Raw genomic sequence first — 23,601 nt, forward strand, 5'->3', positions numbered from 1 at the left:
ATGATTAGGTTGATCTTAGAGGTGTGAATACAAAGGAGTCTTGGAAAAGCTGAGCTCTGCCATGTAACTCCTTGTGAATTTGCTAAATCTGTCAGTTCACAGTGTGCTTGACTCCATGTGGAATCAGGCAGTAATGTGAACTGACAGATCGGCAAACTTTTCAGTAGATTTCGGACATCTGCATTTGACAGTGTGCACTTTGTAGTCTTGATCCTACTGTTATTTAAGCAAATAACTGTCAGCAGTTCTGTTCAGAGATACAAACTGGCTTTTATGAGCAAGATCAAAGCCACTGTTTCAAATAGATGATCTCAGGAAATTTAAAGTTTCCAATTTCTTACCTCTAAACATCAGTTCTTCTCCAAGAACGTTCAGTTTTCCTTTTCCTCCAAATCTTTCAGGGCAGACAGAAGATCCACTTTCTCGTGTAAACTAGTCCACATGTTCCACTATTCCCGTGCATGGTTGAAGTTGTTCTTAGACTTGTCTTTCTCACATAGTTGAAAGAAAAAAATAGTTGAAGTCAAATGTTTTATGAGTATAATCTTCCATACTTTTCCATGGATCAGTAGATCAATCTCGGTTCAATACATTTCCCTTCCAGAGGTGTGTTTCCAATACCTTCTGGAAGATGCAGACAAACAATCCCCCTCTGCAAATACATGGCTTCTCTGTAGAGAGAGAGTGACAAATGCACCAGGTTCCTGGGAGTTCACATCATGGATGACCTCATATGGTCCCTTAATATCACCTCCCTGAACAGAAAGGCGCAGCAGCGCCTGCACTTCCTAAGAAGATTGAGGCAAGCAAGGCTCCCTACTTCCCCCCAACCCCACCACCGTCTTAACTGCATTTTACAGGAGCACCATTGAGAGCATCCTGACAAGTTGCATTTCCATCTGGTATGGGAGCAGCCAAGCATCGAGAAGTCCCTACAAAGGACTGTGGGAACAGCTAAGAGGATCACAGAGATCTCCCTACCATCCACCAGGGAAATTTATCAGAAGCGCCGAGTAAGCATTATTAAGGATCCTACCCAACCTTCCAGCATCCTCTTTGATTTTCTACCATCAGGCAGGAGGCTATGGTGCATAAAAACAAGAACGGTCAGGAAGAGGAACAGTTTCTTCCCCCAGGCAATTAGGCTCCGGAACTCCTGGCCACATTGTATTCAAAGTGTCACTGGTTAATCTGTTCCGTACCTTCCATTATGTAAAATTAATGCACTTTAGTTTGGCATTTATGTGCTTCATCTGTAGATTTTATCCGTACCTTCATAATTTATCATGTGTAATTTGTGTTATGTGTACTACTGTGCTTTACACCCTGGTTCGGTGAAACACTGTCTCATTTCTAAATACATTATATGGCTATGTACATTATATATATGTATATAGTAAATGACAATAAACTTGACTTGGCTTGATAGCTTAATAGCTCTATTTCCTTCTCTCACCTTGCTTACCAACCTTGCTTCCATTCTTTAGCTGGTTATTTCCTTGAAACCATCTTTCCAAAACTTTACACACACTTTTTTTTTGGAAATTGGTGGTTAATTGATATCTTTTGACTCCAATGTCTATTTTAATTACTTTTTCCTCGCAAGCTGCTTCCTACAAAGATCTTATTCCATTTTCCCAACTTCTACACTTGCATCACAATAAGTTTCTGGCCTGCCTCCTTTTGATCCCAATTCCCTTTGCATTCAATAGGTTATCGTTTGCCATTTCCTATACCTCTATTGCAATACCATTCTGAAACATGCGTTCACCTCTCCTCATCACTCCACAATCTAAATGGACTGTTCCCTTGTTTTGTTCCATTGTAATCAGACTTTACCTTTCTTATGATACCTACTTGTACAAGTGTAGGTGTTGCGAAAGAGGAACAGAAGATGTAAAAGAAACATAGGCACAAGCAATTCTGCAGATAGTGGAAATCTTGAGCAACACACAAAACGCTGGAGGAACTGAGCAAGTCAGACAACATCTATGGAGGGCAATAAAGAGTTGACATTTCAGGCTTGAATAGTCTTGAATATCCCCCAGGAATTCCTAAGAATAAAAAAATTCTTAGTCCAGAGTCTCTCTCTGGAATAAACATAGCAAATGGGGATCCACATATCTTAGTAGAGAACTCAAAATATTTTCCAACCTCTAAATGGTAAATTTTCTTCTCATCCTTGTCCTGTTAAACTTCATTTTGAGGCTGTCATTCCTGGTTCTGGGCACTCCAGCCAGAAGAAATGTTATCCCCAGATCTCCTCTACTGAAAAACCTACTTCCTTCACAATTTTGTCAGAGCCAACACATATTGTCATGAAAGAGCAATTTATTGGCACTTAATTCCATTTGTATTTCTTTTTGTATTCATTGTTCACAAAGTTATTTCCACTTCAGGAAGACTGAAAACATTGAGGAGGCAATGTTGGGTTTTACGAAACACCTCCATTTGGTTTGTATGACTCAGAGCTTGTGGTTCCCACTCTAATATCTTGGCCATTATTTTAACATTTAGTCATTGTGTTTTTAGTAGTTAAATTGTCAACATCATGTTTTGCACTGAACTGAGTAGTACTACAATCTCATTGTCCTCAGTAAAGGCAACAAAGCTCTAATCTAATTTTCAGTTCTCCTTCCCCATTAGTCTCCCCATTTTTCTACAATGTTCGAATGAAGTTCAGAGGACATTTGGGAAACAGCTCCTTGCCATTTGATTAGGCAGTTAAAGCCCCTGAACTTAACATGGGTTCAACAACATCTCATTTTCCTTGTCTAATAATCACAAGTTTTGCCATACACCATCTTCCATTTTGCCTTTTAATCTTCTCTGTCTTTAATTTAAGAAATGTACAGTTTAACTTAGTTCAGTCCTTTTCACTTCTTACCTTGCTTCTGCCCAAGCTTGAATTGTACATTTTTCAAATTCTCCAAGTTTTTATGGTGTATCACTAACCAAGTAATGTTAATTTTATTTCTCTCTTCAAAGATGCTGTCTGACCTGCTGAGTATTTCCATTACTTTCTGTTTCTGATTCCTGAATTTTTCTTGCTGTTTTGATTATGCAATAGCACCCCCATTGTTGATAATCACATCTATAGACCAACATGCTCCCTCAGAGAAGGAAATGGATAAGTATTGGGCAAAATTTGACAGGGAAATGGAAATTCTGCCCTCAAAAGTTGTATAAGACCATAAGATATAGGAGCAGAATTAGGCCATATGTCTCATCGAGTCTGCTCTGCCATTTTATCATGGCTAACCCAATTTTTACTCTCAGTCCCAGTCCTCTGCCTTCTCCCCATATCCGTTCATGCCCTGACCAATCAAAAATCTATTACCCTCTGCCTTAAATCTACATAAGCACTTGGCCTCCACAGCTACCTGTGGCAATGAATTCCACAGATTCACTACCCTCTGGCTAAAGAAACTTCGTGTCTGTTATAAAAAGGATACCCCTCTATTCTGAGGTTGTGTCCCCAGTCCTAGACTCACCCACCAGAGGAAACATCCTCTCCACTATCAAGGCCTTTCACCATTTGATAGGTTTCAATGAGGTCACCCCTCACTCTTCTTAATTCTAGTGAATACAGGCACAGTGCCATCAAAAGCTCCTCATATGACAAGCTATTCAGTCTTGGAATCATTTTTGTGTGACTCCTTTCAACCCTCTCCAGGCTCAGCATATCCTTTCTCAGATAAAGGGCCCATAAAACTGCTCACATTACTCCAAATGAGGCCTCACCAGTGCTTTATAAAACCTCGTCATTGTATCCTTGCTTTTATATTCTAGTTCTCTTGATATAAATGTTAACATCGCATTTGCCTTCCTCACCACAGACTCGACCTGTAAATTAACCCTTAGGGAATCCTGCACAAGGACTCCCAAGTCCCTTTGCATCTCAGTTTTTTGAATTTTCTCCCCACATAGAAAATAGTCAACTCTTTCATTTCTTCTACCAAAGTGCACAACCATACTCTTTCCAACAATGATTTCCATCTGCCACTTCATTGTCCATTCTCTTAATCTGTCTCTTCTTTCTACTTACGCAAAACTACCTGCCCCTCTACATATCTTAGTATTGTCTGCAAACATTGCAACAAAGCCGTCAAATCCATCATCCAAGTCATTGACATATAACATAAAAAGTAGCAGCCCCAAAACAGGCCCCTGTGGAACACCGCTAGTCACCGGCAGCCAACCAGGAAAGGCTCCCTTTATTCCCAGTGTTTGCCTCCTGTCAATCAGCCACTACTTTATCCATGCTAGTGTCTTTCCTGTAATACCATGAGCTCTTAACTTGTCAAGCAGCCTCATATGTGGCATCATGTCAAAGGGTTTCTGAAAATCCAAGTACACAACATCAACCAATTCTCCTTTGTCTAATCTGCTTGTTATTTCTTCAGAGAATTCCAGCAGATTTATCAGGAAAGATATTCCCTTGAGGAAACATAGAAAACATATAGCACAATACAGTTCCTTCAGCCCACAATGCTGTGCCGAACATATTCCTACCTTAGAACTACCTAGGCTTTGCCCATAGCCCTCTATTTTTCTAAGCTCCGTGTAGCTATCCAGGAGTCTCTTAAAAGACCCTATCGTTTCTGCCTCCACCATCATCACCGGCAGCCCATTCCACACACTCACCACTCTCTGTATAAAACACTTACCCCTGACATCTCTTCTGTACCAAATTCCAAGCACCTTAAAACTATGCCCTCTCGTGCCGGCCATTTCAAAAGACAATAGGTGCAGAAGTAGACCATTCAGCCCTTTGAGCCTGCACCACCATTCTGAGATCATGGCTGATCATCTACTATCAATACCCGGTTCCTGCCTTGTCCCCATATCCCTTGATTCCCCTTTCCATAAGATACCTATCTAGCTCCTTCTTGAAAGCTTCCAGAAAATTGGCCTCCACTGCCTTCTGAGGCAGTGCATTCCACACCCCCACAACTCTCTGGGAGAAGAAATTTTTCCTTAACTCTGCCCTAAATGACCTACCCCTTATTCTTAAACCATGCCCTCTGGTACTGGAATCTCCCAACACCTGGAACATATGGAACATCTGGGACATCTGGTACTGGACTCTCCCAGATTCTGGAACATATCAGGGACATATGCGTGTACAAGCCCAGTCTCTCTAACCTCTCTGCGTAAGACAGTCCGGACATCCCAGGAATTAACCTCGTGAATCTACGCTGCACTTCCTCTACAGCCAGGATGTCCTTCCTTAACCCTGGAGACCAAAACTGTACACAATACTCCAGGTGCGGTCTCACCAGGGCCCTGTACAAATGCAAAAGGATTTCCTTGCTCTTGTACTCAATTCCCTTTGTAATAAAGGCCAACACTCTATTAGCCTTCTTCACTGCCTGCTGCACTTGCTCATTCACCTTCAGTGACTGATGAACAAGGACTCCTAGATCTCTTTGTATTTCTCCCTTACCTAATTCTACACCATTCAGATAATAATCTGCCTTCCTGTTCTTACTCCCAAAGTGGATAACCTCACACTTATTCACATTAAAAATCATCTGCCAAGTATCTGCTCACTCATTCAGCCTATCCAAGTCACCCTGAATTCTCTTAACATCCTCATCACATGTTACACTGCCACCCAGCTTAGAATCATCAACAAACTTGCTGATGTTACTCTCAATGCCTTCATCTAAATCGTTGACGTAAATCCTAAACAGCTGTGGTCCCAATACCGAACCCTGTGGCACCCCACAAGTCACCACCTGCCATTCCGAGAAACACCCATTCACTGCTACCCTAGGCTTTCTATCTGCCAACCAGTTCTCTATCCATGTCAATATCTTCCCCCCAATGCCATGAGCTCTGATTTTACCCACCAATCTCCTATGTGGGACCTTATCAAATACCTTCTGAAAATTGAGGTACACTATATCCACTGGATCTCCCTTGTCTAAATTCCTGGTTACATCCTCGAAAAACTCCAACAGATTAGTCAAGCATGATTTACCCTTGGTAAGTCCATGCTGGCTTGGCCCAATCCTATCACTGCTATCTAGATATGCCACTATTTCATCTTTAATAATGGACTCTAGCATCTTCCCCACTACTGATGTTAGGCTGACAGGACGATAGTTCTCTGTTTTTTCCCTCCCTCCTTTCTTAAAAAGTGGGATAACATTAGCCATTCTCCAATCCTCAGGAAATGATCCTGAATCTAAGGAACATTGGAAAATGATTACCAATGCATCCGCAATTTCCAGAGCCACCTCCTTTAGTACCCTAGGATGCAGACCATCTGAACCTGGGGATTTGTTAGCCTTCAGTCCCATCAGTCTACTCATCGCCGTTTCCTGCCTAATCTCAGTCTGATTTCATTTCCTCTGTTACACTATGTCCTTGGCCCATTCACACATCTGGGAGATTGCTTGTGTCTGCCCTAGTGAAGACAGATCTAAAGTACTTATTAAATTCTTCTGCCATTTCTCTGTTTCCCATAACAATTTCACCCAATTCATTCTTCAAGGGCCCAACATTGTCCTTAACTATCTTCTTTCTCTTCACATACCTAAAAAAGCTTTTGCTATCCTCCTTTATATTCCTGGCTTGCTTGCATTCGTACCTCATTTTTTCTCCCCATATGGCCTTTTTAGTTAAGTTCTGTTGTTCCTTAAAAATTTCCCAATCACCTGTCTTCCCACTCACCTTAGCTCTGTCATACTTTTTTTTAATGTTATGCAATCTCTGACTTCCTTTGTCAACCACTGTGGCCCTTTCCCTCCCTTTGAATCCTTCCTTCTCCAGGGGATGAACTGATTTGCATTATTCCTAAGAATACCGCCATTGCTGTTCCACTGTCTTTTCTGCTAGGATATCCATCCAGTTAACTTTGGCCAGCTCCTCCCTCATGGCTCCATAGTCTCCTTTGTTCATCTGCAACACAGACACCTCCGAGCTGCCCTTATCCTTCTCAAAATGCAGATAAAAACTTATCATACCTCCTAATGGCTCCTTTACTGCAAGATCGCTTATCAAATCCTGTTCATTACACAACACTAAATCCAGAATAGCCTTGTCCCTGGTCAGCTCTCGTACAAGCTGTTCCAAGAATGCATCCCATAGGCACTCTCAAAAACTCCCTATCCTGTGGTCCAGCACCAACCTGATTCTCCCAGTTCACCTGCATGTTGAAATCCCCCATAACTACTGCGACATTACCTTTGCCACATGCCAATGTTAACTCCCTATTCAACTTGCACCCAGTATCCATGCTACTGTTTGGTGGCCTGTAGACAACACCCATTAGGGTCCTTTTGCCCTTACTGTTTCTCAGCTCTATCCACACAGACTCTACTTCTCTTGACCCTATATCCCCCCTTGCAAAGGACTGAATCTCATTCCTCACCAACAGGGCCACCCCAGCCCCTCTGCCCACATTTCTGTCCCTACGTTGTTAGCACGTATACTTTTGTACATTCATTTCCTAGGTCTGATCTCCCTGCAGCCATGTCTCCGTTATCCCAACAACATCATAGTTACCCATTTGCACCTGAGCTTCAAGCTCATCCGCTTTATTTCTGACACTTCGTGCATTCAGATATAAAATTTTTAGCCCATTTCTCCTCTCACTGTTTAAATCACTGTCTATTGTGCTTAACCCAGCTCCCCGAGCTCCCATTGGGCTATACGCCCCTTGAATTTTGTTCAGCCCTGGGGAAAAGCCTCTGACTATCCACATGATCAATGCCTCTCATTATCTTGTACAGGCTGGGTTCACTCAACCTATTCTCATAAGGCATGCTCTCCAATCCAATCAACATCCTTGTAAGTCTCCTCTGCAGCCTTTCTATGATTTCTATGTCCTTCCTGTAGTCAGACAACCAGAACTGAGCACAGTATTCCAAGTGGGGTCTTACCAGGGTCCTATAAAGGCTGATTAATACTTCTGTGTGGTAGCCTACACTGTAGCCTTTGTAATTGGCCTACGCCATTGTGAGCATTTATACCTGTGCGTTGGTGTGCCTGCGTCGCTCTGCAACTCACCGCCAAAATGCTAGCTGGCGATGGGTTTTCTACACCACTGTGTAGAGTTTCTTCGTGTACTTCAAACAGCGGTGACTGTGCACATCATTTTGGAGTTGGAGCTAATAAATGTTGAACAAGGGTTACTTTTATTAAAATTACTGCAATGTAGAAAAGAAAGAAGACGTTGGAGGCAAAAGGAGGGTGAGTTTTCTGTGCTTGTACGACCACTGAGAGACATGGACGAGGAAATGCATTTCAAATATTTTCGGATGTCGGCAGGTAGATTTGACGATTTGCTTCATCGTCTCCAACCACTTATTTCACACAGTATGCCTATAGACAGGAGGAAATGCGATGCAACCAAGCGGACCAATCACAGCTGGTGCGGTCTGCATCGCTGCGACACACAGTTACATTTTTGGAGAGGTGCGCGTCAGGCTATGGCTTAGGGTAGGGCGTAAGGTACAGTGTAGGCTAAGCGGCTATGCCATACCTACGGTGTTCCATAGAACCATAGGACACTACAGCACAGTACAGGCCCTTCAGCCCTCCATGTTGTGCTGACCCATATAATCCTTAAAAATAAGTACTAAACCCACACTACCCCATAACCTTCTATTTCTCTTTCATCCATGTGCCTGTCCAAGAAGCTCTTAAATACCCCCAATGTTTTATTCTCCACCACCATCCCTGGCAAGTCATTCCAGGCACTCACAACCCTCTGTGTAAAAAAACTTACCCCTGATGTCTCCCCTAAACTTCCCTCCCTTAATTTTGTACATATGCCCTCTGGCGTTTGCTATTGGTGCCCTGGGAAACAGGTACTGACTATTCACCCTATCTATGCCTCACATAATCTTGTAGACCTCTATCAAGTCCCCTCTCATTCTTCTATGCTCCAAAGAGAAAAGTCCCAGTTCTGCTAACCTTGCTTCATATGACGTTCTCCCAACCAGGCAACATCCTGGTAAATCTCCTCTGCACCCTCTCCGTAGCTTCCACATCCTTCCTATAATGAGGTGACCAGAATTGAACACAATACTGGTGAGACTCTACAGTCTCACCAGAGATTTGTAGAGTTTCAACATGACCTCTCTACTCTTGAACTCAATCCCCCTGTTAATGAAGTCTAGCATCCTATAGGCCTTCTTAACTCCCCTATCAACCTGTGCAGTGACCTTGAGGGATGTATGGATTTGAACCCCAAGGTCCCTTTGTTCATTCACACTCTTAGGTAATTGACTATTAATCTTGTACTCAGTCTTCTGGTTTGTCCTTCCAAAATGCATCACCTCACACTTGTCCGGATTGAACTCCATCTGCCATTTTTCTGTCCAACTCTGCAGCTTGTCTATATCCTCTTGCAACCTTTGACCACCTACAGCTCCATCCACAACTCCTCCAGTCTTCTTGTCATCCGTAAACTTACTCACCCATCCTTTCGCCTCTACATCCAGGTCAGTTATAAAAATCAGAAATAGCAGGGGTCCCAGGACAGATCCCTGCTGCATTCCACTAGTCACCGACCTCTAGGCAGAATACTTTCCTTCCACAACTACCCTCTGCTTTCTTCCTTTAAGCCAATTTTTTATCCAACCAGCCAAGGTTCCACTTATCCCATGCCTCATGCATGAGTCTCTCATGAGGGACCTTGTCAAATGCTTTGCTAGAGTCCATGTAGACCACATCCACTGCCCTACCCTCATCAATTTCTTTTGTTACCTCTTCAAAAAACTCAATCAGGCTCGTGAGGCATGATCTTCCCTTCACAAAGCAATGTGGACTATTCATAAGTAGACTGTACTTGTCCAAATGCTCGTAGATCCTATCCTTAAGAATCCTTTTCAGCAGTTTGCATTCCACCGACGTAAGACTCACCGGTCTATAGTTCCCATGTTTCTCCTTATTACCTTTTTTAAACAAGGGAACTACATTTGCCATTCTCCAGTCCTCTGGCACTTCCCAAACTTCACTTGATGCAGAAGTAAAAATCAGCCTTAAGGCTGCAACATTACCTCTCAGCTCTTAAATTCAATTCCATGATTAATGAAGGCCAATACACCATATGCTTTCTTAACCACGGAGTCAACCTGTATAGCAGCTTTGAGTGTCCTATGGACTCAGACCCCAAGATCCCTCTGATCCTCTACACTGCCAAGAATCTTACCACTAATGCTATAGTCTACCATCATATTTAACCTAGCACCTCACACTTATCTGGGTTGAACTCCATCTGCCATTTCTCAGCCCAGCTTTGCATCCTATCAATGTCCCATTGTAACTTCTGACCACCCTCCACAAAGGCTCTATATCCATAAAGCAATGTCCCCTTGGATTCCATGCTTTCTCAATAAGCCTTGCATGGGGTACCTTATCAAATGCCTTGCTGAAATCCATATACATGCTGATTATTGCCTACTTGATCATGTGTCTTGAATTACCCCAAAACCACATCCTTAACAATGGACTCCAACACCTTCACAACCACTGAGACTGACTAGTTTTCCTATAATTTCTTTTCTTCAGCTTCTCTCCCTCCTTGAAGAGTGGAGTGACATTTGTAATTTTCCAGTCTTTCAGAACCATTCCAGGATCTATTGATTCCTGAAAGATGATTACTAATGCCTCCACAATCTCTTCAGCCACCTCTTTCAGAACCCCGGGGTGTACAACATCTGGTCCAAGTGACTTATCTAACTTCAGATCTTTCAATTTCCCAAGAACCTTTTCCCTAGTTATGGTAACTTCACACACTTCATGACTTCTGACACCTGGAACATCCACTGTACTGCTAATGTCTTCCACAGTGAAGACTGATGCAAAATACTCATTCAGTTCATCTCCCACTTCCTTGTCCCCCTTCACTACCCCTCCAGTGATCCAATATCCACTCTGGCCTCTCTTTTACACTTCATGTATCTGAAGGAACTTTTGGTATCCTCTTCAGCATTATTGACTAGCTTACTTTTATATTCCATCTTTTCCTTCTTAATTACTTCTTAGTTGTCTTCTGTTGGTTTTTAAGAGTTTTCCAATCCTCTAACTAATTTTTGCTCTATCATATGCCCTCTCTTTGATTTTTATGCTGGCTTTGACTTCACTTGTTAGCAATGGTTGTGTCATCTTGCCTTTAGAATACTTCTTCCTCTTTGGGATGTATATATCCTGTGCCTTCCGAATTGTTTCCAGAAATTCCAGCCATTGCTGTTCTGCCGCCATCCCTGTCAAAGTTCTTTTCTAATCAATTTTGGCCAATCCTCTTTCATGCCTCTGTAATTCCTTTTCCTTGACTATAATACTGATACATCTGATTTTAGCTTCTCCTTCTCAAATTTCAGGGTGAATTCAGTCATATTATGATCACTTTTCCCCTTAAGGGTTCTGTTAAAGTTTAAGGTTTTTTTTTACTTTCAGCTCTCTAATCGATTCAGGTTCATTGCATCCAGTTCAGAACAGCTGATCCTCAGTGGGCAGATCGATGAGCTGCTCTGAAAAGCCATCTTGTAGACACTCCAGGAACTTCCCCTCTTGGGATCCAGCACCGACCTAATTTTCCCAATCTACTTGCCTACTGAAACCCCCCATGACTATTGTAACATTGTCCTTTTGGCATACATTTTCTACTTCCATTGTAATGTGTAAACTATGTTCTCACTACTGCTGGGGGTCTGTAGGCAACTCCCTTCAAGTCTTTTTACATTTCTGGTTCCTTAGCTCTACCCACAACTATTCAATACCTTCCAATCATATGTCACCTCTTCCTAGTTGTTTGATTTCATTTCTTACCAACAGAACCAGACCATCCCCTCTGCCTACCTGCCTGTCCCTTCAATAAAATGTGTATCCTTGGTCGTTAAGCTCGCAGTTATACTCTTCTTTCAGCCATGATTCAGTGATGCCTGCAACATCATACATGCCGATCTGTTGCTTTGCTAAAGTTCATGCACCTTATTCTGTATACTGCAAGCATTCAGATATAACACCTTCAGTCCTGTATTCACCCTTCTCGTTTTTTACATTACATTTGTCAGCTTTTACATTACAACTTATCATCTGCCTCTCCTTGCTAGGAGTTTCAGTGCAGATTGTCTTTGTTTGTTAACTAGCTACCTCATCCTCAGCACTATCACTCTGGTTCCCAGCTCCCTGCCAAACTACTTTCCCTAACAACTCTAGCAAACCAGCCCACAAGGATATTGGACCCCCCTCAGTTTCAGGTGTAACCTGTCCCTTTTGTATAGGTTGTATACATTTTGTATAGATTACTACTCTGGAGGTCCTGGTTTTCAGCTTTCTACCTAGCTCCCTAAAACATCTCTTCAAAACATCCTTACCTTGTCTACCTAGGTCATTGGTGCCAATATGCACCAAGATTTATGAAGTCCTAATGAAGTGAACTTAATTAGGAAGTAGTAAAGTGCCTCAAGTTCTCAGGTTCCTCTCTGTCCTTTTTATTCTCCCATAAGTGCTAAGGCCATGTGTGGGAAGAAAGAATTATATTTAAAAAATTTTGGATACAGTAAGCTGAATTGGAAGGTCTTATGGTGGTTGTAACTAGGTCTATTTTTTACATAAGAATGTATGTTACTCACTATTTTTGCAATAGTTGTTCATTACTCAAGGACATGATCCTCCAGGGACAGAGAAAACCTTTGACCCCCATACACAAACAACTGCTAAAATCTAAGAAGGCTGACCTTCTCCTGTAAAATAGCTAACTCAACATCTAGGTAGTTCATCCAGCTTAATCATCAGCTTCCACTCACTTTTCTAGAAAAAAAATCAGTTGAATTTTATCCAGTAAAGAATGAAAAATCTTCTGCATGTCATTGCAAATATTTTAAAGTGAAAGCTGTTTTGGCTGAACAGTTTGGGGTTATAAGATTTGTATTATATAAAATATGTTGCAAGACTTAAATGAGAGGAAACTAAAATCTACGTCAAAAACTAAGCTGTTATAATTCCCCATTTTGTTTACATATTTTATTGTATCAGCATTAGGTTATTAGGATTATAGATCATAGATCTGATCTCTAATGCAGGTTTATGATGTGTTCTAGTTCCTAATTCTAGTCATTCTTTTCTGTTACTTCTTTTGGGTAATTCTTGAATCGGGGAGGCCTGCAGAAAATGAACACTGATCTGAATTCGGCAGAAGTACGCCTTTTGATTTTGTGTCTTATTTTCTGTGATTTCACTCTTCTTTTTGTGCAATTCATATAGTTTTTTTGCGTGTTGGGGGAGGAGGTTTGGTATTTGATGTTTCTCTTTGAAAGGGTTGGTTCTGTGGTTCTCCTTTGTTTCATGACTGTCTGTGGGGAAGGCAAGTTTCAGGGCTGTATACTGCATACAAACTTTGATGATAAATGTTCTTTGAATCCAGATGTTTAAATGTGAAATTGTTTTCATTAGATGTAAAATGTAAGGCTACTTGTCCAAGGTGACATGATTCTCTTTCTGTTTAGTATTGGTTTCATCCTGTGTCACTTCTGTTTAGGTTCAAATGCATTTAAAGCTTGTGCCATTTTAAATACTTGTTTAAAAAATAGTAGGTTGTGCCTTGCTAGCAAAGTACCCAAACTGGAACAGCCAGGGTGAATATGTGCTAAAATGCCAGGTTAATAATAAGTTGTTAAGTAATGATTATTGGTCTCATGGTTTTCTTTTTGATGATTATTTCAAGGATAAAATAAAGTTGTAGAAGAATTTGTAGGCTGGTTAATAATTAGGTAGACATCATCATGAATACAGGCAGTCCCCAGGTTACGAACGAGTTACGTTCCTGAGTTCGTCTTTAAGTCGGATCTGTACATAAGACAGAACAGGTACATCCGGTATTATTTAGCATCAGTTAGTCGAACGTTTGTCTTAGTATGTAGTATATATTTTACCTTTCTATGTGTATAAAACACTTAAGAAGCGTATGTATTTCAATAATTAAACAACTGCATTGCTTAGTAATAATTGTAGCTTTCATCGGGGCAGAGCTTTTCACATGCTCCATTATTCTCACTTCATCCTTTACCAGTATCCTTTAAAATTGTTCCGATCGTTGACTGACTGTAGCCTAACACTTTTCCAATGACTGATGGCATTTCACCTCTTTCTGATCACTTTATTATTTCAATTTTATTTTCAATCACGATCATTTTCCATCAACGGGACAGAAAACTGCAGATAGAGCAGCAGCCGCGGGTCCTCTGCTTCCCCCGGGTCCTAAAGTCCACCCGCACTGAGACAGGTTAAATGGGACAAGTGGGGGCAGTGCTGACTGGAAAAGGGGTGTCAGGGTGAATCTTGCTAAGAAATATTTAAGCCAAATACAAAGTTACACACTCAACACAGTGTTAACGGCAACGATTTAAAATGGTGAACGGCATCGTGATCCGACTTAAAATGGCAGACGGTGTTCTCCTCCCTCTGTTCATAAGTACAAGACGTTCGTAAGTTGGATGTTCATAACTCAGGGACTGCCTGTACCGTAATGTCTTTATATCAGCCAGAAATGTGGTCAATCTTATACAGTCAGATGGGTTTATCAATTTATTCTATGAAAAGGCATATCTATCCCAAAAGAAAACAATAAAAATGAAAATTTGCTTTTCCCTGGCACATTTAATGCAGCAAAATATCCCAAGAAGCTGCACAACTATTAAACAACATCTGGCATCTAGTCACAAGAAGAGAAATTAGGAAATGTGGTCAGAAGTTTGATTTACGTGATGGGTCCTAAAGAAGGAGAATAAGACAGAAAGGGTTAAAGCAGTTTAGTGTGAAGATCCTACAATTCAGTACCTTGGCAGCTTGAACATATGGTTACCAGTGGCAAAGTGAAGGAAGTCAGGGATATGTTAAGAATAGAATTAAAGGAGTGCAAAGGTCTCAGAAAGTTGAAGCAGGGCGCAGAGCCAAATAATGCTGAGATCCTGAAGGGATTTGAGACCATGGATGGGCATTTAAAGTCATTAATCTTTACAGTCTTTGTGAAATGTGGATCCAGAATTTTGAACCAGACCCTGTCTCCTCCTCCAAGAGCATTACATTGTCACAATTCTTCAACATCCAGCTTAGATAGAGGACTAATCCAAGAATGAATTGTTGCTAGTGAGTTCACATTCAAGGCTGTTTACGTTAGTGAAGTCTTTATAAACCATTCTGGAAACAAAAGCCCAGAAAGACACTTTGGTAGACAATATCTTAAACTTCAGCACTTTCATAATAGTACTTTCTTCACTGCTTCATTGATCTGTTTGCAATGTTGATATGTGAGATCAATGTGTGATGGTTGATACTGTTTTGTTACAGAAAGCTCAGAAATAGAAATGAACAAATCTGAGGATTATAATCAAAAACTTGTTCTCCTTATAAACAATGAGCTGAGAAATTGGATATAATTTCTTTGCTAGTATACTCTGTTGTAGTACAGGACCCGAACTGTTTCACCTCAATAGATTTCAGATGACTATCAATGAGTACTAAGAAATGATCAATCCCTTCTCACAATAATTAACATGCACTCTTTGGAAATGTCTCATTGATCAATTCCAACTCAATAAAAGTGCCTTTGATAAATTGGGTTTGACAGACATTTATCTACTACCTCTTCAAGATTTTAACGCAATCTGGAAAACAGACAAACCCTCTGTGTATCATCTACATTCCCATAACATCGGAACTTTCAATGTGAACCTCTACTATTTTTCCTCTCCGTACATATTTTATGAAAGCTCCTTGTTCCTTGTAACACAACATTTTTTTTACCATTGGCGTCCCATATCATCAGTTATAATGAGGTGTTCATTATCATACTGTATCTCTAAATGGGAAAGAGTTCAAATCGGCACACTGAGTTTATGCTGGCTCAGAGGAAACTTAACATCCCATTTACTTCTTTATTTCTCTGTAACCTTGTCTCAGGTGTTCGTTAACCCCTACTCACACCAAGGTTTATTTACAGTAGCCAACTAAGCTGCCATATGGATATTGGTCCAATTCATTTCATCATTATATTGAAAACTTGTGTCAGAATGACTTTTTGTATATTTTCCTGGTGTTCTCATATGAACACACATGGGCCACTAGAGCTCTCAAACTTGCTCCTCCATTTAAAAGGATCATAGTTGATCTGACTGTAATCTCAGCTTTGCACCCTCACCTACTCGCAGTAACCATTCACATTTCTCTTATCAGGAATTATCTACCTTGATTATGAAAGATCTATCTACCTCTGTCATAAAACTATTTAAATACTCTGCTTCTGTTCCGTCTCTGAGGGACAAAAGGCCAAACATCTAATGTATGAATCGCTGAAAAAGATCACCCTACCTCTGTCTTATTTTTAAACAGTGACTGCAGGAATATGTTCTGCCACAAGAAAAAAATGGCATTTCACATATGTTTAAATACTAGTGAATGTACGTCTAGCTGTCCACCCCTGCTTCATACGACAACCCACCCATTCTGGATATCAGTTTAGTGAACATTCTTTGAACTGCTTCCTCTACATTTGCATCTTTCTTTAATAAAAAGAAGAATAATAAGCACAGTACTCCAGATATAGGCTCACCAGTTGCCTACAGAATTGAAGCATGGTCTTCCTACCTTTTTTATTCCTTTGATAATGACTTGTGGTGCACACTTACTAATCTTTTACAGGAGGACTTCCAGATCCCTTTGCCGTTTAGAGCTCTGCAGTTTCTCAGTCATTAACACAATATGTTTCTTTTCCTTGCCTGCCAAGATGGATAATTTCACATTTTTCTACATCTTCTTCCATTTGTCAAATCTTTGCCCACTCACAACCCTTTGAAGCCTCCTTATGTTCTCTTCAAAATATACTTCCCTACTTGAATCATCAGCAAATTTAGCAAAAATACATTTGGTGCCTTCATCCAATTTACATATGAATTGCAAATAGTCCAGACTCCAGAGCTATCCTTGTAGCACGACGATAATTACATCCTGCCAAGCAGAAAAAAAGTCTACTTTGCGTCCTGTTCACCAGCCAATCTTCTATCCTTACCCATATGTTACCTTCCACACCATGAACTTTTATTTTCCACAATAAACTTTGATGTTGCACATTGTCTTCATTATGAAAACACAAAACATATTTGGAAACATTCTCAATATAAAGATCTTGCAATAATTCTTATTGATGAATACACATATAGAAAAAATTTAACAAAACATCTGTAATAATATTTTTTAAATAACTCAAAATATTGAAAGTCAAATTTTAAGATAACCACTTAATCATAGAGAACAAAAATAGCAGCTTAGAGTTATCTTACATTAATCATAAGCCTTTTGTTGTTTTTTTAATCTCAGTTCCATTTTTCAGCTTTGGAACATGCACAAGTGCAGCACAAGAACAGACCCTTTGGCCCACAATTTTGTAATTAATCAATTAAATTAGTAATCAAATGTGCAATTAAACTAATCCCTTCAGCCTGCACAAAATCCATACCCTTCCACTTCCCTCACCTTCATGTGCCTATCTAAATATCTCTTAAAAGTCCCTAATATGTCTGCCTCTACAACCACCCCGGGCAACACGTTCCAGGTACCAACATTTACAACAAAATGTATCCCTCACATCACCTTTGAACTTAACCCCTCGCACCTTAAACTCATTCCCTCTGGTATTAGACGTATCAACCCTGGGAAAAAGATATTATCTCTATACTTATCTATACTTCTCATAATCTTATAAACCTCTATCGGATCTCCCCTCGACCCCTTTGTTTCAGAGACAAGAAAAGTTTGTCCATCCTCTCATTATAGCAGCTTCCTGGTAAATCTCTTCTGCACCATCTCCAAAGTCTTGACATCCTTCCTGCAATGGGGTGACTAGAACTGCATGAAGTACACCATATAAGGCCTAACTAGAGCCTTGTGAAGCCACAATGTAACTTCATGACTTTTGAACTCAATGCTTCGACTAAGAAATGCCATGTACCATCTTAATCATGGGCCAGCTGGTGGTGGAGTGGCATCAGTCCTGGACTTTGAGGTGGATGATCCTGAGTTTGAATCTGGCTGGGTCCCATCTTGGGCAACAGCAGTATCTGTGCTGAGCAAAGGCCTGTCAATCTACTCCCGTATCTATGGACAACTACACTCTCCATAGGGTCGCCCATGTGTTGAAGAGGGTCAACAACGACTCAATGGTACTCAACAACACTAACAACAACCTTCTTCATCAGCCTATTGACCTGTGTAGCCACTTAACTTGTATAATGACTTCAGTGCTGTTCGTTGATCAGAAATAAATCTAACTTAGGAAATACTATGGGAAAGAATGAACTGAGGTCTGGAATGATTTTCGGTTTCCTCTCTAAAATGTTGCTTCCCTTGTTTCTTGGATTTGTTGCATCCACTTTCGTCTATTATTAATCTAAGAATCACTACTTCTGGAAAATGGCTTATTTTGAATTTTACTTTCTCTTTACAAAACCTCTTGAATATTTTTTCTAAAGCTTAAAGTTTTTCTTCTTTGGTTGCTGTAGGTTCTCGTTTATCATTATTGTTGTGCACAGTGATCTGTATCTGGTAGTGATGTCCACAACAGAATTGATAATAAATTTACATTTTAAGGTATTTTTGTATATAAATACAGACTTCTGATTATTCATTGGCAAATATTGTTGACTTACCTTTTCCACGTTAAGCCGAGCATATTTCTGTGACTGCTTATTTTGAGTGAAAATGTCAGCTCTTGCCAACTCCCTTTACAAATCCAGTGAAATAGGTTTCTGCTTCTCAACCTTAATTACATATTATCTAGTAATCAGTACATTGTCAATATTTTTTTTCTGCAGTACTGTTGGGTATTATTTTGTACTGACACATTCACACATCATGCCCAGCCAAACGACAGACGTACACAACCATACAAGGTTTCAAATACTGTATGATCAGCATGAATCCTGTCAGCCATTTTGTCCTACTCCTGCTGTTGCAGTGAAGTACTTTCTGCTGAGGATTATTTCACATTATATCACTATTTCTTCTGTGCTTAATAACTAATCACAGCTGCTTTGATTACACTCAGTGTTTGTTATGGACTTAAACTAATATCTGCATGAAGCTGGAATTAAAACAAGTGCTGACTGACTTCCAAATTCACCCCATGAGCTTTTCAGTCACAATCCTTGATAGACTTAAGGATTCAATAATTTTTTTCTTGAAGATTTTGTCTATTTTTGTCAATCTCCTACCTCCTTGACAATTTGCATTCTTTAGTTTAATCCAAGGTAGACTAAATAAAGTAAAAAAAAAATTTGAAGAGAACAGCTAGAATAAATGCAAATTGTGTATTTATCTTAATGACAACCCTACAAATGTTCACATATTTCACTAAAATGCCATTCATTTGCATATCCATCCCAGCAACTCCTTTCCAGCTTTGCCATTTCTAACTGCCTTACTAGTGTCTATCCTGAGGATTTAAAGCATTTTCTCCCCATTCATACATTAGGTTCAGATAATTGCCTTTTTGATTCATTTTTCCTTCCCACTGAATATGGATGACCTGTTCGTTTGTAAGGAGATTTAAAAACGACAAATTAATCCAAATGTCTGCAGTATTCTTTGATGGGAATACATGTTTTTACATATCTTATGAATATTCTTCCATATTTGATTACAGCACATGGGTACGGTAGATAAGTAGATGAGACTCTGCATAGACAATTGAGGCTTCATTTACTAAAGTCATGCTAGTGATACTTATTAAACTGTTCCTGGGACAGTATTGCCAGTTTTTGGGTGTTGAATGGACATTGACTCCAAGCACACCAAGCTTTGGCAGTGAAGCATTTAAGAGATAGAGATCAGAACATCATAAAATTTAGGATAGCTACACAAACGGTGCAATCCAAGAAATAGATAATTAATGGAAGGAAGGGCAAAGATGGATCTGGCCCAGTTTAATTGTAACTAATAGCCGACAGGCAAAACTGAAAGAGATACACTTTTGTGAGGGGTAAAGAAAGAACAGCAAATCAAGGCCTTCAAACCTGATATTGAGCGGTTACAAATCTAAAGAAATGACTCTGACTTTCCACAGATGCTGCCTGACCTACTGAGTTATCACAGGATGTTCTGTCTTTGTTAAGAATGTACTGTAAATAGGTTGGTAAAATGTGCAGAGGTTTGGCAGATGAAGTTTATTAGGCAGAAGTGTGAGATGAAGTACTTGGTAGGATCAATGAGGACAGGCAAGTGTAGAATACATACTCTACTTAGCAGATGGCCTCTGGAATGCACTATGTGCAGATGTGGTTGAAGGTTTTACTGTAGTTATCAAGAGAAAATTAGGTAAATATCTGGTGGAGGAAAGATGAAAGGCTATGGAGAAAGGGAATTAGAGAATGAGGAGCTGGTAATAACAGGATGGTGATTCTGTATGAACATAAAAATAAAACGAATATGAGGAGGAGTAGGCCATCTAGCCTATAAAAACGATTCTGCTCCATTAATAATCTTCTACCTGATCCAACTTTTGATTCTCCTAATGTCCAGACACAACTGCCGGACCTTAAGAGCCATCTAGGGCAGAGAAATCCAAAAATAAATCCGCACATTCTAAGGTATCAGTCCTTATCTCAGTCAAGAACAACCAGTGTCAGTGGATACGTGTTCTTTGATCCTCAGCACCCAAGCAGGAGAAACATCCTCCCTGCATCTAACCAGCCAAGTCCTTTAAGAATGTTTCTATCTTTCAATTAGATTTCCTCTCTACCTTCAACCACTTGGGAAGGCAATCAATCTGTTCTCATATCAATCAGTCCAATGAAACCTTAGTGTATTCCCTGTACGGCAAGTATATCCTTTTCAGGTAAGAAAATCAAAACTGCACAAAATATTCTACATGTAGTCTCACTAAGGTCATATACAACTTCAGTAAGGTGTCCTTACTACAATATTCATATCCTCTTGCAATAAAAGCTAATGTACCATTTACCTTCTGAATCGCTTGCTGCACCTACACATCGTCCTTCATCAACATGTTTACATGCATCCCTGCATCTCTTTGAACATCAACTTTACCAAATCTCTCATCATTTAACAGACTTTTTCTGTTATGTATAACAAAGCAAGTAACATTTTTCAGTTGTGTTTTATAAACCAGGTTCTTGCTCACTCATTCAGCCTATATATAATCCTTTGAATTTGTTTAGCATTCTTCTTCCTAATTACAATCCCAGCTAGTAATGGTATAATCAACAAACGTTTGTCTCCCTCAGCCAAACCTTGCTATAGATTGTGAAAACCTAGATCCAAGCAAAGATTCCTGTGGTACCTCACTAGTCACAGTCTGCCAACCTAAAGAGCACCTATTTATTCTCACACTTTGTTTTCTTTCCAAATAGGCAATTCTCAATTGATATCAGTATGTTATTAGTCAATTAATTTTGTCAGTATATTAATCCCAATGGCATGTGCTGTATCATTTTATACAACTTTTTATATAGAACCTTACTGAGTGTCATCCAAAATTCCAATTATACCATGCCTCTGGTTCTTTCTTATTTATTCTGCAGAGGTAAGGATGGGCAGTGGTGGGCAGCTGGTAGAGTTGAGATGGGCAGTTGTAATGATGAGCAACCAGATCACTGTAAGGAAAGGGCTCAGGTTGAATTCAGACTCAAATTTCGATTCTAGATCCTGTACAAATGACTTTAAAACTATATCGATTAGCTACTGACCTTCTGTTAAGAGAAATGGGTGCTTCCTGTTTATTCTGTTTTAGGTCTCATAAAATCCTATACAGCTCCTTCATTTATTCCATACGCAAGTGAATTTACATTCTTTCTCATAGGCTAGGAGTCTAACCTGCCATATATCCATCAATGATGTCTCTCCTCAATCTCCTCACTGGAATATTAACACTCCATTCTCTGAACACAATATCTGTCCCTATATAATCATGGTCTCTTCATCCAACCCTCAGACTTCTCCATTTCTGAACACGACTGCTCCCTGAAGAGTTTCCCACCAGCTGCCCACCACTGCCCATCCTTACCTCTGCCCCCAATCACCCAGTCCCTGTCCCACCTCTGTCACAACCAAAGGGATTGAGTTTGTTAGTATACAATTCTGGTTAGGCCACATCTGGAGTATTGCATACAGTTCCAGTCACCCCACTATAGGAAGGATGTTGAGGCTTTGGAGAGGGTGCAGAAGAGGTTCACCAGGATGCTGCCTGGTTTAGAGGGTATGTGTTGTCACAAGAGACCGGATGAACTTGGGTTGTTTTCTCTGGAGTGGTGGAGGCTGAGGGGAGATCTGATAGAGGTTTATAAGATGATGAGAGGCATAATTAGATTAGATAGGGAAGTTCTGTTTCCCAAGCTTGAAATGTCTAATACCAAAGGGCATGCATTGAAGGTGAGAGAGGGGTAGGTTCAAGGGGGAAGTGAGTGGTAAGTTTTTACTTAGAGGGTGACGGATGCCTGGAATGCACTGCCTGATATGATGGTAGAGGCAAATACAACAGTGGCTTTTAGGAGATATCTGGATAGGCACATGGATGTAAGGGAGGTGGAGGGATATGGACATGGTGTAGGTAGGGGGATTAATGGTTGGGTGTTTTTGATTTGCTTTTTAGCTGGTAAGGCACAATACTGTGGACCAGATGGCCTGTCCCTGTGCTATACTCTTCTATGATTCTTATAATTTAACAATCACCATTCCTAAACCATCCAACTGCAGGGGTTAAAATGACTTCCTTCGACTCCACCTATCCATTGCTTCAATATTTTAAACACTAAGTCCCATTCAAAACTACGTTAGCTGAACAAAAAGAGACTTACTAATTCCACTTAAAACCCACATCATAAATATTTCTTCAGAAACAATGATTCCCTCTTTTATTATAGTTATTGAATTCGACGACTCAAAGTGAGCAGCTGTTGTTAGATCTTGCACTGCCAGGCCAGTTAAAACTGTTCTGCTTCTGGCTTAATGTCTGCTGCTCTTACATACATAAATGACTTTAACTCTTTTATTTCCTCAGTGGAACAGTGGGAAATTTAATTTTGTGTCCAGACTATTTTTCCAGGTCTTTTGTAAATATAAAGAATTTAATGGCCTGTTAACAAATTGGCAGGTTGAAGTGATTTTTAAATGGATGTTTTTATTAAACTGGCTATCTGGTGATGTTAAACAAGAAGCCAGCCTATCAGGCGATACCTGAAATAATAATCCTTTAATACCTCTCAAGCAGTTAAGCAGCCACTTAGCCGGTATGAATGATGAAAAGCTTGGTAATCTAATTCTGGAGTAGGCACTTTATATCAATGAAAATTGGGGAAACTAATATACCCACAAGGCTCTTCACTTAGTATGAATTCCAAAATAAATGTTAAAGGTGGCATCTAGATAGTCAGTCTCTAAATGGTTCAACTAGATCTCAAATTAAGGAAAGATGTGTAAGAACAAAAATTATTCCTTTTAATATTAGTGTACAAATCTACTAGTCAAAAGAAGGGATGGAGCATAAGCACTGTCAGCTGCAATAATCCTACAAACTATAAGTGGTCTTTGCTGCCCAAGTACCAGTAAACCAAGACAGATTACAGAAGCAAA

The 23,601-nt window shown here is 40.1% G+C and overlaps 1 long non-coding RNA gene across 3 annotated transcripts in view; it reads right to left on the reverse strand.

Annotated features, from left to right (window-relative positions):
* Window positions 1-23,601, reverse strand: part of LOC132404387 (uncharacterized) — a 77,963-nt gene that overhangs the window by 15,056 nt on the left and 39,306 nt on the right. For 2 of the 3 annotated variants that reach the window (XR_009515519.1, XR_009515517.1), the window contains exon 3: window positions 342-491. This is a non-coding gene — a long non-coding RNA (uncharacterized LOC132404387). The remainder of the gene's footprint in view (window positions 1-341; window positions 492-23,601) is intronic. The other variant, XR_009515518.1, reaches the window with a different exon arrangement.

The sequence above is a fragment of the Hypanus sabinus genome, chromosome 14, assembly GCF_030144855.1.
Source record: "Hypanus sabinus isolate sHypSab1 chromosome 14, sHypSab1.hap1, whole genome shotgun sequence".
Taxonomy (NCBI): Eukaryota; Metazoa; Chordata; class Chondrichthyes; order Myliobatiformes; family Dasyatidae; genus Hypanus; species Hypanus sabinus.